Source organism: Hemicordylus capensis, chromosome 2, assembly GCF_027244095.1.
Source record: "Hemicordylus capensis ecotype Gifberg chromosome 2, rHemCap1.1.pri, whole genome shotgun sequence".
NCBI classification, from domain to species: domain Eukaryota; kingdom Metazoa; phylum Chordata; class Lepidosauria; order Squamata; family Cordylidae; genus Hemicordylus; species Hemicordylus capensis.
Genome location: NC_069658.1, coordinates 200,605,017 through 200,618,809, shown reverse-complemented (window position 1 = coordinate 200,618,809; position 13,793 = coordinate 200,605,017). Strand labels below are relative to the sequence as shown.

At 46.2% G+C, this 13,793-nt stretch overlaps 1 long non-coding RNA gene across 1 annotated transcript in view; it reads right to left on the bottom strand.

Annotated features, from left to right (window-relative positions):
* Positions 1-13,745, bottom strand: part of LOC128346191 (uncharacterized) — a 35,730-nt gene extending 21,985 nt beyond the window's left edge. Inside the window, exon 1 of the long non-coding RNA XR_008316832.1 lies at positions 13,613-13,745. This is a non-coding gene — a long non-coding RNA (uncharacterized LOC128346191). The remainder of the gene's footprint in view (positions 1-13,612) is intronic.
* Between the last annotated feature and the right edge of the window lie 48 nt (positions 13,746-13,793).

Below are 13,793 nucleotides of genomic sequence, written 5' to 3'. Positions count from 1 at the left end.
CTACTCACGATTGTGTGGCCAGTGGCCTATCTAATGAACCCTGCCTCTGTTATGTTTTGTTTCTTGACATCCACTAGTTCGCTCTTGCTCGCTCTTTTTCTGCCTCTTGCTTCCACGCTTACTTACCCATTACCTAAAGTATATGGTGTTGTTCAGTCTAAAATGCCTCCACGCCCAAATGCCATCCAGAGTTTCACATCTTGAGGCGAGCCTGTAGCATGTGCTAACCCGCGGGGGCAAGACAACGATCTCACCAAAGAACAAAACGGGCAGCTTAATTAAATCCAGTGGGAATGGATTCTGCCCAAACCACTGGGTTGATTCAGAGAATAGGAAAAGGCACTCTGAGTATGCTCCTTTGGTTTCTTCGCCTGCTCCGAAGAGGTTTGTAGGAGCATCCTACAAACAGAGGCACTCTTACCCCTGGACTTCGCCGGGGTTTGTAAAGTGTGCCGTCAAAGTCGATTTCAACTCCTGGCGACCATAGAGCCCTGTGGTTTTCTTTGGTAGAATACAGGAGGGGGTTACCATTGCCATCTCCCTCGCAGTATGAAATGATGCCTTTCAGCATCTTCCTATATTGCTGCTGCCCGATATAGTACCGGCGGGAATTCGAATCTTCGCTTGTTAGTCAAGCATTTCCCCTCTGTACCACTTAAGGTGATGTAGGCAGAGGTGCACCTAGGGTTTTATCTTCAGGGGAGGAGGAACCCGGGGAGGGACGTTGACCCTAATCATGGTGACTTGCGGGAGGCCAGCCATTCAGCTGCGATAAACTCATCTAGAGAGCCCTGCCGGATCAGACGATACACACGTACTTGGAACAGGGGTGCAGGCAGAGAGAAAGCCCGAGGAGCATCTCCTCGCTTCAGGTGTGTGGGGTTTTTTGTTTTGTTTTGTTTTTCTGTTTGTTTGTTTTTTGTTTGTTTGTTTTTGAGGAGGGAGGAAAGACACTGGGAGAAAAATATGTCTAGGGACTGAAATTATGGGTTATTATTAGGTTTGGTGGTGGTGGTGAGTTCTGTAAAATGCGGGAGGAACTCCACTGGTGTTCCCTGTAAGAGAGTTTCCCAGCGGTGCTGTTGACTACAACTCTCAGAATCCCCAGCTGCAATGGCCTTTGGCTGGGGATTATGGGAGTTGTAGTCAACAACATCTGGGAATTCCTCTTACAGGGAACATTGAACTCCACAAATGCTTGGGGGAGTTGTGGGGAGCGGATCTGCATCCCTATCTGAGAGTCAGCCCCACTGAACAAAATCAAATTTGTCACAGAGTAACCTGCATAGGATCGGCCACCCTGGTCGATCTAGACCAGCACCCTGTTTCCATCAGTGGCCAGCCGGATGCCTACAAGCGGGGCATGAAACCAACACAGCCCTCTCCCGTGGTCCCCGCCACCCACCGAAGCTGGCAAACGATGGGGTTACTATTTCTAAACGGAAGCAGTCGGCGACTGCTAGGGATGCATGCAGATTAACAAGAATCCCTGGCATCTCCAGTTAAAGATTCAGATCTAGCAGGTGATGATGGGAAAGACCTTGGCCTGGGACCCGAGAAAGCTGCTGTCGGTACTGGGCCAGATTGGTGTGACAGGCAGTTTCATAAATTCATCTCATATTAGCTCCCTTTCATGGCATAAGTTATTCAGTGTGAGAAAATTCGGACATCATTACTTCTGTGCTGAATTGTTTGCCTGTTATGTCTAATGCACGCGCAGTCTTGTATGCAGTGTGGCATATTCAGATCTCCACCCACAGTCAGTTATTTGCGTGTTCTGCTCAGTGCACTTACAGCATTTTTAAAATTATTTTTTAGGTTTATATCCCGCTCTTCCTCTGAGGAGCTCAGAGCAGTGTACATGCTTATTTTTAGCCTCACAACAACCCTGTGAGGTAGGTTAGGCTGAGAGATACATGACTGGCCCAGAGTCACCCAGTGAGTTTCATGGCTGAAGGGGGATTTGAACTCTCGTCTTCCCGTCTTAGTCCAACACTCTAACCACTGCTATGCTGGCTCTCTGTATTCTACCAAAGACAACCACAGGGCTCTGTGGTCTCCAGGCGTCCACACCGACTCGACAGCACACTTTACCTTTACAGTAGCTTTGAAGGACGAGAGTAAACCCCCCAGGTCCTGTTTTCAAGGAGGTTTAAAAATCGTTTTTGTGCTTTGCTTGTGGCCTCTTAAATGAGAGCCCGTTAATTATTAAATTAAATTGATTTCAATCCAGAATGAAGGAATGGGCTGCGCTGGCCAGGGCAACACTAAAACTCCTTAAGGAGGCAAAGTGGTCTAGTAGTGGACAGAGTAACTGGTGTCCCTCCCTGGAGGGTGGGGACCCGAGTCCAAATGCCCTGCTCCAGAACTGGGCTGCTTCTGAGGTGTTTGTGACCTCAGACAAGCTTACAAAACAGGAGAGGAAACGTCTTTGAGGGGGAAAGGGAAAATGTCTTGTGGTTCCTTGAAGACCAACCTTGATTGAGTGTAAGCCCCGGCAGACGACTTCACCAGAAAGGGAGAGGCGGGGGCGACTAGGGCTGTCAGACGGCCCAGTGAGAGGCCCAGTCTTTTGAAGCATTTAAAAACATCAGAGATAAGCGTGGTGATGAGGATAACTCGCAGAGCATTGACTGATGCTAACAGGGGCGCTGCAAGGCTGGAATGGAGCCTGGGACGACGAAGAGTGCAGCCGGGCTCCTGCCCCGCTCTGCCGCCTTCTCCTCCTCCTGCTCCCCGCACCGCGTGTCTTTGCTTCAGAAGGACAGTAAGCACATGGCGAAGAACAAAATGATCTCGCTATGCCCTTTCCCACCCTCCGATGCAAATAATATCACATACTCCCCATACACAGACACTTGCATGCGCTGTATTGCTCTGACTCAAGATACATTTTTAATACCATAATCTCCTTATATATCCAACACTAGCACCAACACTAGCTCTAGCCAGCCAGTCAGAAGGAGAGGAGGAGGACGAGGAAGAGGAGGAGGAGGAAGGGACCTTGCCTGGCACTCCTCCCGTCCTCAGTCCTGGAGAGGAGGACATGTCTCACTTCAAGGTGCGTCCTCCGATCGGGAACTAGAGGCAGGATGCCAGTGAATTGGGGGAGCGGACAGGGGAGAGTGGTGTGTCACCCACTCAGCGAGCGCTCCTCTCTCTCCGGGGCCCAGGGACATTTGTCCCACCTTGTTCCGTTATAGCTACACCCCTGGATAACAGCATCCTCCTGGCAGGGCTAAGTCAATCAACTCAACTCTGCAACGCGGTAGAAACGATTGGCCCTTCTACATAGGAATCAGCTTGTCCAGCTCGAACTGGCTCACTCCACGCCGCACCCGAAACCAATACAAGGGGCAGAAGAAGTAACCAACCAACCAGACCCTTCCTACTTATTTTCCTTTGGTGTGCAATATGGAATTCAATTCGCCATGTCTCCAATACTTCGAGAGAAGACGAGGAAACAACAGTAAGAAATATACGCTGCAACCTCAACAAAACTATCCTCCTCCAACTGACTTTAATTCACTTTGGCTGCGATCCGGCTCCCATTAGAGCTAATAGCGATCCCACTGAATTTAATGGATCAGGATTTCGCCCTTGGTCCAGACTTCTCAGGCCATCATTTGTGACTCTGCAGTTTATTATGTTGATGCATAACGATCTACTCGCACCAGTGCTGCTACAGTGTTCCCGGCTGAAGCTCTAGACACTGAAATAATGCAGTCCAGTTTACTGAGTCATTCCTAGATACTGGAAACCGCACAGTCACAAATAAGGGGGGGGGGCAGGGGGGCGGCCGCCGCTCATTTGCAAAGTTTATGTGAATTGTGAAGTTTATGTGAAACGTTTTATGTGAAGTTAACATTCGTACCCACAATTTCTGGAGTTGTGTACTGAGTTACTGTCACAGATATGCACATTCACATGACGAGACAGAGAGCTATTGTCACGTTGAAAATTAATTTAAAAGTGTACTTTAAGATTTTGTAAGCCGGGTCTTATTTTTATTGATAGTTTAGAGATCTTTCCGCTTACTCAGCCTATCGTTCATGCCAACTCTAGCGAAATCATCCAGGAGTATTCTGACTCGCATGTTCATTGTGCTCCAGGGTATAAAATCTCTTTCACTTGGACTCCCACTACTAGGAACCTTGCTGTGATCAAATAGCAGTAACACCCCATATGCACACCGCATTTGAGTATCCCAAGAAGATGGCATGGATTATGTGCCCTATATACAACAGTCATGTAAGACAGGGTTTCTTAACCTTTGGCCCCCAGATGTTGATGGGCTACAACTCCCATCATCCCCAGCCATGTCCATTGTGGCTGGGGATGATGGGAGTTGTAGTCAATCAACATCTGGGGGCCCAAGGTTAAGAAACCCTGATGTAAGATTTCACAAGAGGGGAGGGGCTGGCTAGGAAAGAACAATGGTTCTCTTAAGGCCTCCTTATGAGTGTAGGTTACTCAGAAGTACACCCCATTGTGTTAAATGGAGTTTACTCCCCCACTGTGCACAGAATTGCAGTCCTAGTGAATGTGGTTCCTGAGGTTAGATTTGAGTTGCAGACACCCCAGTTCACATTCTCAGTTACTCCTGCTATGATGCTAACTGAGCAAAAAGGCACCTTTTAAAAGTGGTGATTCTCTTTATTTAGCAGGGGGAGAGCAACTGGCTCAATCCATCCCCGGCACAGCATTCCTACACACACACACACACACACACACACACACACACACACACACACACCACTTTGGGAACTTTTGTTGAAAAGCGGTATATAAATATTAATCGTATTCCTATTCTTAGCTCCTACCAGACAGCCGCTTTAATCAGAAGCTAAAGAAGCAAGATATCAGATGCCTCATCCCTTCCAATAAAACTGGTCTGGATCCACTGACATTGAGGGGATTGTTTACTTTACACCTGCTAGGCTTTTGTTCCAAAAGGAATGCCAAGGGAAACTGTTTCCTGGGGGGGGGGGTCTATTTCCTTCCCCACTCCCTTTGGAGTTACCAAACCCAAAAGTGACAGTTTAAGGAAGCCCAAATGTTGTTGGGAGGAGTTCAAGAATTATTGATGGAAATGGGGAAATGTTTGCCTTGAAGGAAATCTGAAGGTTTCAGAAGGAAGCGTGCTTACTAGAGAAGCCCATTGGATTAATTGGGACCTACCTGTGAACAAATCAATCCAGAATTTTCACTCGAGGCCCAAAGGACCAGGCTCAAACTATCATACTTCGGACACCTTATGCAAAAATCCAGCTCCCTTGAGAAGTCCATAATGCTGGGGAAAGTTGAAGGAAAGAGAAGAAGAGGACGACCAGCAGCAAGTTGGATGGACTCGATTACGGCAGCAATGAATGCACCACTGAGAGACCTTAAATGCCAAGTTGAAGACAGACCATACTGGAGAGAATCTATGTGGTCGCTAGACACCGACTTGATGGCACTTAATCAATCAATCAACCAACCAACCTGTGAGCAACACTGCCAATCACCAGGCTGCAGAGGAATGACTTGGGAATGAATCCCAGTGGGATATACAGTGGAACTTCCGAGTAAATATGCGTGGAATGCGTCTGCACAACTCCCGCTTAGTTTGCTCTTTCGTGACATCCTTGATATTGTCTGGATGGCTATGCAGTGTTTTGGTGATTGGCCCTTGCTTCTCTTTTCTGTCTATTAGGGTCCTCCGTGTCATTATATTTGTGGCTTGTTAAAATGGAAATTTTATCGGGAGACTTGACTAAACTCAAGTACTGAATGCATATATAAGGGTCAGGGCCATTGGGCCAAACTATTCCAGACGTTTATATGCCATAAAGTATGCCATAACTTTGATGGACTTTGGTTTCCTTTCGTCAACTGTGGTTAGAGGGGGCAATCCGGATTGGGACCATGGAGTCGCGGGAAGGGGGCATTAACCGTTCGGCTCCACCACCGTTCTGTGTGGGATCCCCCACTCCCATTGCTTTTTTTGCCCAGGAAGAAAGTTGGTATTGGAGAGCAAGGATGCAGGAATGGAACTCCCAAAAGAAGACTATATATCTAAGAGAGTTGCCTTTTTGAGCATCTGCAGAGCGTTTTCTGAACCAGTAATCACAACGTATAGCCACCGAATGGCTCAGTGGGGAAATGCTTGACTATCAAGCAAGAGAGGTTGCCGGTTTGGATCCCCACTGGTACACCTATGTCCAGCAGCAGCGATATAGGAAGGTGCTGAAAGGCATCATCTCACACTGTGGAGGGAGATGGCAATGGTAAACCCCTCCTGTATTCTACCAAAGAAAACAACATGCCAGGTGTCCACACCGGCTCCTACACTGGAGAGAAGGTTGCCCGGTTTCTGGGTAAGAAGGCAAGACTCCTGGGCCTGCTCAGTTCCCCACCACAAACTTTTCTGTTTAGAAATTAGCCACTCTACTCTGGGTGAGTCGTCCACACATGAGCACAGCAGCTGCAAGCAAATCGCATGTGTGAAACAGCCACAAGTAGAGCCATTGGCATGCTCCTTTTACTGGCAAGGGAGCTGCTGAAATAGGATTCCTTTCCAGGATGCTCAGTAATATGAGAAGGCTGTGGTCACAAAGAAAGGAGTCTAAAGGAAGGAGCACTATCCCAGAAACTGGGGCAATGCTCCAATAGAATGGAGCCACTGCATTATTGCAGTCTCGAGGTTGCCAAATGATGCAGGGAGGAGCCATGCTGCTAAACATAGCATGGGAAGGCCCCACAAACCTCAGGTCCTCATACCTCAGAACTTGCCCTTCACTGGAACTTAGGGTGCATCATGTTTAGTCAAGGATACCATTGGGTAGTCTTTCTGCTTCGGGCAAATTTCAGAAAGATAGCAACAATCTGCTTCATCAGAGGCATAATGCTTGACTTAGAAATACCTTCCAGTTTTTGTATGCAGTTGCTTAACTTACAGTTATTATCTCCAAAGGGCCTCCAAGGAAGTCAGTGGGCCTATTCCAGAACAAATACTTTGAAGATTCGATCAGCTGTGTGCCATAATTCCCCCTATGCACTTAGAAAGACAATGGAGCCACATCTTTATTCAGGCAGCAAACCTACTGGTTTCCCCATTCCATAACTAGAGTGCAAATAACTTAGAAAATAATTTAAGAAAATAACTTAGAAAATAATTGCCCTCCATTTTGTACACTGAAGAGTGCTTCAAGTAATAAATTGTCATCATTATTGTCACTCATGCTATTTCCCACACAGGAACTCCCACTCTCCACCCACCATGTCCTCCACCCCTGCCACACACACACACACACACACACTACTTTACAAGTCTGTATAGGTTGGGTCTTACATACATCTACCTCACTCACTCAGCTAGATGCCTTTCTGCTGAATGTGTCTGGTGTCATTAGAAAGCATCTCTCCAAGTTTCATTGGTCCTGGGATGGGGAACTGGTTCTGATTAAAATGGTTGCACTTTCAAATGTGGTGTTTCTATTTAGCTCTTTGCCAGAACAGAAAATGCTGACAAGACAGGGTTCATGTATGTGTGAACCAAGCCAAAGGCAGACGTGTACTTTGCACAGATAAAAACATGATGCAAATGAAAACATACTTTGGGCAGATCCAAAAAATCATGGTACGTGGACTATGATATAAATTGCAGGATGCAAGGTTTGTGTCACCTCTGTTGTTATGTCAGATTAGCAGTTGATACTGCACATGCTCAACAGGAATAATGTGAGCACATGTTAATTTTTGAACCCATATAGATGACTCAGCCAAGTTAAGAAAAGCTCTCTCATCTCAGGGTGGCAGCTGTCTAGAATGTCTGGACATTCTAGTGGCAGGGAGGGTGGGCCTGTGCAGAAAGGAACCACTGCAACAGACACTATGCTATTGCATCTTGTAGAGGAGAGTCTTCTAGTCTTCATTGGGGTGGGTGGGGATGGTTTGAGGTAGCCCAAGGCTTATTTTGGGGTGTGTAGCATCAGTTCCTTATTCATTTAAACATATACTGAACATCTCTGCATATTCCTAGTGTAAGCTGTTTGAGATAGCATCTTAGCTTAATGGTACAATTAATCACTTTTTTAAAACTTTTAACCTGAGGTAAGTTTTAGGCTAGGCTAGTAAGCTTTACATGAATTGGACCAACAAAGAACCAGATATGTGACACACACACACACACACAAACACACACCCGCCTCCTATGATCATGTTGCTTTGAGTAAAAACTGGCCCTCAAAAACCATTTCCCTCAACAATGCCTCACTCAGATTTTGGTAGACTTCCTTGCATACCTTCCTGCATACAAAAACCCACATTTCATTTTTATTGCTATTAGTGTGACTTGTTTAACCATAAAACAAGTGGCCTAGGGCTTTTCCTCATAGGGGAGCATGCAAAACTGCCATGATTCACCTGCAGCATGAAGCAATGCCGTGCATTGTAGGAACTAACCACTCATTCTGTTCCATTGGAAATGGCCATTGGGTTCACCCCAAGAACACAAGAGTGCCCTGCTGGACAAAAGGCCCACCAAGTCCAGAACCTTCCTTCCCACAGTGACCAACCAGGTGTTTCCCAGCAAACTCAGAAGCAGGGCAGGAAGGCAACAGCTCTCTCTCGTGGATGTTTACCCAGCGACCACTATTTAGTGACAATAGGAGGTTCCATAGCCTTGGATAGTCTTCTTCTCCATGAACAACTCTCATCCCTTGTTCAAGTCATCTAAGCCAGTGTGTCTCAAACTTTTTGGAGTCAAGGACCGCTAAATTCTTCGTGCAGAGTTTCAAGGACCGCTACATTCTTTATGCGCAGTTTCCCGGACCAGCAGTTAGTAAAGGGGTTTCAAGTCTGTCTATCTGTCTGTCTGTCTGTCTATCTATCAGACTTCTATACTGCCCAAAACTTGCATCTCTGGGCAGTTTAGAATGAAAATAATATAAGCATTAAAATAATTAAATTTGGAATCTTTTGCAAACATTGAATATTAGGGGTTCTTAACCTTGGGTCCCTCAGTTAAACTCCCATAACCTCCAACAACAATGGCATTTGGCCATTATGGCTCGGGATTATGGGAGTAGAAGTCCACCAACGTCTGGGTACCCAAGGTTGAGAACCCCTGAATCTAAAAGCCTGGGTGAACAAATTTGTCTCCAGTATGTCTGGAGTGGAGGTGCTTGTGATTACTCAATGGAGAGGGGATGCTGGGCCATTGGAAAAATTCAAAAGCTACATGGGGCCAATGAAAACAACATACAAGCAAGCCCCACTGATGCAAGAGGGAAACAGTGTTCCCTCTCAAGGCGCCTCGACCACAACAGGCAGCTGGGTTTCAATCAACCAACCTTTGGCTGCAAACAATGAGCATGCAAGAACCAGCAGGCCTTCAAGTGGCGCCCACTGCCATACTTTTTCCTCCATGCCCCCGCATCGCATACAGTTTGAAGCTGTAAAGATAGGGAATAAGATAGCTGTAGGAAGATCTCAGCAGCACGTGGAGGCAAGGCACAAGAAGGGTCCCATGCCTCCGTGATACTCTTCCTCTTCTGTGCCATGTGCAAAATTGAGGAAGTGAGTGCCTTGATTTCAGTGGGGGGGGGGGTTGACTCCCAGTCAGGGACCGGCACTCAACCCTTCGGGGACCGGCAGCGGTCCAGGGACCGGTGGTTGAGAAACACTGATCTAAGCTAGTGGCCACCTGTGGCAGCAAATTTCCTATGTTCATTATACACTCTAAGAAGTAGACTTCTTGGAGTGAGACACAGAAGGAGAAATAAGCCACTACCATGTTTACAACACAATGGATGGAAATTGAAATTCCAACAGAGATTCCTAAATACAGACTAAGTGACTCAGAATAACCCCCACCCCACAAAACCATCCTTATTAGGTTATATTATTAGGTTATATTATATTATTATTAGGAGCCAGCGTGGTGTAGTGGTTAGAGTGCTGGACTAGGACCGGAGAGACCCGAGTTCAAATCCCCATTCAGCCATGAAACTAGCTGGGTGACTCTGGGCCAGTCACTTTTCTCTCAGCCTAACCTACTTCACAGGGTTGTTGTGAAAGAGAAACTCAAGTATGTAGTACACCGCTCTGGGCTCTTTGGAGGAAGAGCAGGATATAAATGTAATAATAATAATAATATAAAGACTGCCGAACTTGGGATAACAGCAGCAACGATGGGAATTGCTTGCCCTGGAAGGACGCAGCACTCCGGCACCTTGACCACTGGCACGCTGAACTCTGGAAATTAGCATTAATGGACACGTGAACACAACCTCCACACGTCTCTTCAGGAATCTCTCATTCTGACACTGTTATTATTCGCTGGTTCAGTTCTGCCAATAATCACCAAGATGTTCGTGGCATTACAAATGGCCATTTTATATTTTGGAAAGAGGTCCTTACAATATAATGAACTCCATATTGCGTATATACTTTTTTCCTGTCGTTATGTTTATGAATATTATTTGTTTCACAAAATGTCAAATAATCTACCTACCTACCTATAAATCCTTTTTAAAAACTTAGTACCAGAATTTTTATTTTTTTTTAACCTTGAACACTCAGTCTTCGGCAACAACTACAGCCTGCTTCCCCCTCCCTCCCTCCCTCTCTCTCTCTCTCTCTCTCCCTCCCTGCCTGCCTGCCTCCCTCGCTCGCTCCCATCTGTCAGGGCAGACTGTGGGCGAAAGCCCCTTCCCTGTCCCGACTCAGAGGCGGCATTCCAAGGCCAGCCTTTTCAAAGGAGGCCTTCGGAATGGCCTGAAAGGGCGCTGACGTCATGGATCTCATTCTAATCCGAACCACAGACAGAGGACAGTTGACACTACAGTTCTCCACGCCACTATCCCCCCCACCCCGCCCGTTCCTCCCCCACTTCCCCTCTTCCAAACTGTCTGCCGCTTCCCGGCATCTGTAACTTTTTATGGTTCCTCCTTGAATCTAGTTGCTTTGTATCTCGATTGCTTCAGAAGCAACATTTAAAAAGCCAATGTGTATTTCATTGACTGGCGATAATAAAGCAGATTTATTACATACTGATGTCAGATTGATTTTTTTTTTTTTAAGAAAAAAAGTGTCCGGGGCGGGGGAAGCAACCCAAAGAGGAACCAAAGTGGTTAATTAAAAGCATGACAATAATTCCTTTCAGCACAACTTGGTTAATGTAAGCTCCCGGAAATCCATACAAATAGTAGACGGGTTATTTTTCGGTCCTCCTCACCCCAGGCCGGCCGTTCCTTCACACTGACTCCATAATTTATACTTGAGGAATGTGGGAGGGTAGAGTGTTTCTGGAAAGGAGCCCATCTATTGTTTAATCTGGCAAGAATGGAACCATCCTATAAAACCACTACGAGACCAGAGGAGGCGGGGCTGGCGCGGGGGGGGGTCCTTTTAGTTTTGCTTATTTTGCTTGGTTTTCCTTGATGTGGGAAGAGGAAGGAGGGGGCAAGATCTATTTGCATGATTAATTAAAACGAATAAATCATAGGGAGTAGAGTAATTAGAAGGGATATTTTAATATTCGGAATGCACGCGGCAGCCCTTTCTACCTTCTAGGACCCTGCTTTTTCAGTTCTACCGGGTTGTGGTCGTTAAGTCTTTGGCCACTTCTTTGGTCCTCACCCCTACGGAAACTAAGCCCAAGTAAATGCAATGGCATTCCTGGCTTTGCCAGTCACCCTGGCATTCCCCAGTCACCCTTGCTTTGTTTTCCGCTCCCTCTGTCATTCACCCTAGTCGGAATGTAGATTTCATACCCCCTGAGTGACGACTAGTCTTTTTTCTTTTGATTAGTTTTATACAGACCTATCAACCCTATCAAAAAAACCAACAAACAAACCCTGGCCACGAAAGCCGGACCACAAAAAGACTGGTTCATCTGTGGCGCGTGTCGAACCAGCAACTGAAGGCAACGACTTGCGTGTCTGAAACAGCCGTCACAATTAACAGCTCTTATCACCTCACATCACCTCGCCTCAAAACATAATGCTTTTCAGCGGAAGCCAGTGAAGGAGCCTTGTTCAGACATTATGTTTAGAGGTGTAGCAAAGTTGGAGGGGGGCCCAGAGACAAGATTTTAAAATGGGCCTCTCGCTGATATACACACACAAACACACTTCACAATAGATCGTGCACTCACACTCACATCCCCATTATGAATACGGTGAATATCCAGTTCACATTGAATCTAGTTTTTTTACTCTCTGCTCCTGCCGATCTCCAAGAGACTCAACATAATTCATAGGGGGTGCAACATGGGCAGGTGGGGAGTCATGTGATGTGCCTCTGGGCGGCCCCTCAAGGCAGTGGGCCTCCCCTTGCCTAATGGTAGTTACGCCCCTGATTATGTTGAACACTTGTAGAACAAGTGTGCAGTGTACAGACATAGATCTGTACTCAGGAACAGTTAGTCACATGTTATATTGACACGCAGATACAGCAGAACCTTTCCTATCTGTGCCTTGCATTTGAGAGTCCTGTATCCAGGTTCCCCTTTAAAATGAATACAGGCACAGCCATTCACACAAAAACGTGTTAGGGGTGTACAGACATCTGTACACTCTTACAGAACAATGTCTGAATGGGGCTATGTTCAGCTGAATTAGGAATACAGGAAGTTGCCATATACTGAGTCACATCACTGGTCCATCTCGCTCAGTATTGTCTACACAGACTGGCAGCGGCTTCTCCAAGGTTGCAGGCAGGAATCTCTCTCAGCCCTATCTTGGAGATGCCAGGGAGGGAACTTGGAACCTAGATGCTCTTCCCAGGGGATTATCTTACAGTGCTCACACATGTAGTCTCCCATTCTTATGCAACCAGGGCAGACCCTGCTTAGCTAAGGGGACATGTCATGCTTGCTACCACAAGACCAGCTCTCCTCTCATTTATCCCAATTAGTGGGTGATAAGATATCAAGTGATAAATATGCATATGTGAACCATCCCTGAGTAGTCTGTCAATCACCTTGACCTGAAATGGTCCTGAAAATACAGAAGAGAAAGACAGAAGACAGTCTAGTTAAGGCTGTTTATTATCCATGATTCATTTACACAGCACCATCAGTATATATTATTAATTATTTTTGTTGCTCTTGTTATTGTTTAGAATATTCCTATACCGCTTTCCAAGAACAACAAAGTTCTCAAAGCGGCGTATATAGCAAAGGAAGAAGAAAATGAGCTGACATCGTGACTACCTTCACTAGAGGAAGTCCTATTGAGATTTGGTCCTTCTTTTAGAGTAACTCTTGAGTAATTTAGTTAGGATGTCAGCCGTGGTTCCCTGTTCCAAAAGGGCTCACAGTCTAAAAAGAAGCACAAAGGAGAAACCAGCCATAGCCACTGAAGAGACGCTGTGATGGTCTGAACTGGGACTACTACTCTCATTCAGTACAAATACCACTTTAAAAAGTTCCTCTTTGCCCAGGTAGCAGAGGTGGTGCTGTACATAATAACACAAACAAAAGGTACTTAGTTACAACTAAATGTAGGCAGAGATGGGAAGAGAATGGAGGGCAGCAAGGGGGAGTCGATGGTCTTTAAGGCGGTCTATATCCCCCGCCCCCCCAAAGTTATAAACAGGATTTCCAAAATGCAGCGCAGCTAACCTTTCAGGAAAAGTTCCGATGATGGGATCCAGTTAATCCCTCAGTTGATTTCAGATCATCGAGATGAATTGTTGTCTCGGAAACTGTAGCACTGGACCAGAGGTTTAGTTTACACTTTTTATGCTTTCCCCTACAGATGACATGGTCAGATCGGGCGAGACGTGACATCATCCTCCTGCTT